General features: G+C 45.3%; 1 pseudogene; it reads left to right on the forward strand.

Annotated features, from left to right (window-relative positions):
• The first annotated feature begins 498 nt into the window (after positions 1-498).
• On the forward strand, positions 499-2441 carry LOC123079416 (lactoylglutathione lyase-like; annotated as a pseudogene).
• Positions 2442-4213: the final 1772 nt, after the last annotated feature.

Genomic DNA, 4213 nt, shown 5'->3' on the forward strand with positions numbered 1-4213 from the left:
GGAGGTCTTCCGACGCAATCTCAACTTAGATAGTTGTGATTGAGGGGGAGTGTTAAACATCATTATACGCTACGCTACGGTATGTTATAAACCGTAGCTAGCTGGATATTGTGTGTGCGTGTTGTAGTTGGATTAGGTTAGGTTGTTGTGATGAGATCTTGTAGATAGCTTGGAGATCAATCCACACCTAACCTAACCTAACCTCCTTGTAATCTTGCCGCACATATCTGGCCTATATAAACACGCAATGCGCCCCTGCCCCGGCATGCGCTTCTAGCCTCCTTTTCACACTTGATTTGGTTGACCTGCGACTTTTGCTGCTGTCTGTCCAATATAGATGTAGGGATTGGGAATGAAATAAAGGAGATGTCTTCACCTAGAGCTCTTTCAGCTGAGCACTGATCCTTTTGGTGGTAATTCTAATTCGCAGTTGGATGCCCGCACCCCCCGCCGCGCTTCTCTCTTGTTTTTATTAGATGTAACACTCTTGCATCAGGGATGGCAACTGGTAGTGAAGCGACGAAGGCAGCTGAGGCTGTGCTTCAGTGGCATGAGCTTGAGTGGCATAAACAGGACAGCAAGAGGATGATCCATGCGGTTTACCGTGTCGGGGATCTGGACCGCATAATCAAGCATGTTACTATATTCTAAGTGAAATTTGCAACATCTGCAAGTAATATCATGGCTTTGATGTGATCTTTGTCATTGTGGGAGGTAATACATAGAATGCTTTGGGATGAAACTGCTGGGGAAAAGAGATGTTCCTGATGAGAAGTACACCAACGCCTTCCTTGGCTTTGGACCAGAGGACACCAACTTCGCACTTGAATTGACATATAATATGTTCACTGAGCTGGCAAAAGTTTTGTGGCACAGTTTCTCCAATATGCCACTTATGTTTGCAGTTGTACAATATGTATCAAACCAATAAGGACAATACATTTATCTCTTCATATGAACTGACCAACTACTCTTTTCCTGGTAAAGCATTTCAATTTTCGGTAACTTGTACTGTGCTAAAAATTTACCCTTGCTCAACAGACTATGGTCTTGACAAGTATGACATTGGAGAGCGCTTTGGGCATTTCGGAATCGCTAATGAGGATGCAGTACTATCAATTTGCAATAGCCTATGTCGATGCTGTGAAATTATATTCATATGATATGATGGATGCAATTTTTTATTATTTAGATCATGGATGCAAATGCAGGTGTACAAGTTGGCTGAGCATGTTAAATCCAAGGGTGGCAATATCACTCGTGAACCTAGTCATGTCAAGGGAGGATCCACTATTATTGCCTTTGCACAGGACCTGATGGCTACAGGTTTGCCCTTATCCAGAGGGCTGAGATAGAGATATATGAACCTCTTTGTCAAGTCATGCTTCGTGTTGGCGATCTTGAGCGTTATCTCAAGTTCTATGAGAAAGTATTTTTTACTTTTCTAAGGCTGGGCTATTCCAAAAGCTGGAGATGCTAAATATTTTTTTGTATCTCTAGGGGAGCAGTCTCATTCTCATACATGATGATGTATTGTTTGTTTCCATGCAGGCCCTTGGGATGAAGCTACTAACGAAGGACGTACCTGATTATAAGGTACCTTCTGTTCTAAGAATTTTTTTAGATGTAATGTTCTTTTTTGTTTATTTAAATCGGGTCCCTACTTTTTTTTGTTTATTTAAATCGGGTCCTATCATAAGTAAAGTATTTTTGTTGGACGATGCACGAACCACAAAACCTGGTTCTAATTGTGCACTCCAAAACCTAGTCTTTTGTGACACGTGAGCTGTAAAACCTAGGTTTTGTGAAATTCACTCACATAATTTGTCCTTCCTATAAGACTGGGTATATATCTCTGTAATAAGAACACAAAAAGGATGTATAAGCTGAAGAATGTATACATATTACAGTCTCTTGTGCTAGTAGCTGAGGAATGTATAACCTCCTTTATTCGTTTCGTTTCAATGCGTGGACCCTTTTGTAGCTTTCAGGTTTGTTCTATATGCTGACCTGCTGCCATATTTATATGTCCAGTGACAGGAACTATCAGGCACTAGTGTTTCTACTCCCTCTGTTTATTTTTATAAGGCGTTTTAGACATTTTAGACAGCGTGTAAAACAACTTAATTTCAATTGTCTGAAATGACTTATAAAAATGAACGGAAGGAGTAGTAGATTATCCTCTAGGATGAGTAGTCAGTCCTCCTCTGGTTACCTGAAGAAACGTAAGAAACTACGTACATAATTTTGAGGTCTCTGCTAAATAATTCACTTTTGGTATATGTGTCGTTGCGCCCTATTTACAACTGCAGGTCTGAACTTCATGTGTCCTGTTGTGTTTTTTGCAGGTGTGCAGGAGCACGGCGGTCATGCTGGCAATAATGCTGAACGTACAAAGAGTTACACGCAATTACACGCTGATTAGGCTTCCTTCTTTCTAACTAACCCCTCCCCCCCTATTTTCATGGAGGTGGGCCCCTTCTCTCCCTTAACCTCCAATCACAACCCACCTGTTTGTAAAACCCATGTAAACCTGTGTATGTGTACCATTACTCGTCATGCTGGTCTCACCATGAGATCGCGAACCCTTTCCTCGCCGATGGGGCATAAGCTTGCATTGGTTGGTTATTTAGAACCCGAACGTTTTAATTTTCACTACACAAGTTCAAATCTTGACCTTTGGTTGCTAAAGTGCTGCTGCTAAGTAACTCTATTTTTTTCCCCTCTTGTCCGATACCACTGTTGAGTTATTACGGTGTGCCTCTGTTGTGTGCATGTTTAGACTAGAACGACGCACCGTGAACACACACAGTCCCTGTCCCTGAGGCTTCAGGGAAAAGTTTGAAACTTGGTAACGATTAAACAAAATATAATGTCGAATGAAATTATCACTCCATGCATAACCAGAATTGATGCGCCCACTATTGTTGAAAATGAAATCCTAAGAACATCTCCAGCCGCGTCCCCAACAGGCTTCCCCAGACGTTTTTTTGTCGCCGGTGGCTGAAAATTGGCCCAGCCGCGTCCCCAGGAGCCCGTTTTTCGCCGGTTTGGTTCGAAACTGGCGCCGGCGGATCCAGGCCGAACCCGACGTGCTGGGGGGCGCTTGGGGGCACCGGGGAACGCGTTTTTGGCGCGAACAGGGATGGGCCTGCCGCGTCAGCGAGACGACGCTTCGTCGTCCTCATCGCCTCGGTTCCCGTGGGAATCAATGCGAAGGCTGGCCAAGGCTCCCGCGCTACCGCGCCGGTTAGCCTCCATTGATGCCTCATGAGCGGCGCAGTGAAGGCGCCACAGACGCGCGTCCTGCCCGCTCGCGCCACGCGTCTCCTGGCATGCCGGCTCTCGCCGCCCGACCGCGGCTATAAAAGCCGATCCCCCGTCAGTGAACGCCACAGCTGCCACACTTCACCTCGCATCGCCACACAAAGTAGCACTCTCCCTCCTTCCCGTCGACGAGAAAATGGCTGAGAGGTTCCCAGGCAATGGTGCGGCGGCGAACGGCTTCGGCCGCCGCCATCTCCAAGAGCCGGAAGCGCGCCTCCTCTACGAGGCCGAGTATCCGGTGTTGGGGAACATAGTATTTAAAAAAAACTCCTACTATAAGTGCATCTAGTGTCACCCCTAGTTGATTTTGGAGTATTGACGACAAAGTTGGTTGAGGGACTAATGCGTTTGTGAGAATTGCAGGATAACGCAGGTTGTGTCCCTCATTGATTCGGTTTACCTACCGGAGATGACCCCTAAAAATGTATGAAGACATTGAAGACAATGGTGGTATGAGAAGATATTCATATTGAAGACTATGACATGAGAAGACATTGCGTGCAGACTATGGAGCGCGAAGACTGTGCGGATTCGTTGCTTCCTTTTCTTCTTTGTTGAGTCATAGGAACCACCGTACTGTTAAGTGGGATCCAAGTGAACAAAGTCAGAGTGACTGAAGTGATGCTCAACTCAAATCCTATGTCTTCGAGCGAAGACAATGAGAGCAAACCTTATCCAGAGCTGGATGAGTCAGCTTTGCTTGTAGCCCAAGTAAAATTGCCACGTGTGTTTGAAATCTGACCGTTGGAATACGTGTCAGTTCCTTAGTGAACCAGGGTCATTTTGGACAAATCAGGTCGGGTTGCCTAGTGGCTATAAATAGCCCACCCCCTACACCATAAATCGGTGGCTGCTCAGAGTTAGTTTACGGCTTTTGTCGTTTTGA

Source organism: Triticum aestivum, chromosome 1B (genome assembly GCF_018294505.1).
Source record: "Triticum aestivum cultivar Chinese Spring chromosome 1B, IWGSC CS RefSeq v2.1, whole genome shotgun sequence".
NCBI lineage: Eukaryota > Viridiplantae > Streptophyta > Magnoliopsida > Poales > Poaceae > Triticum > Triticum aestivum.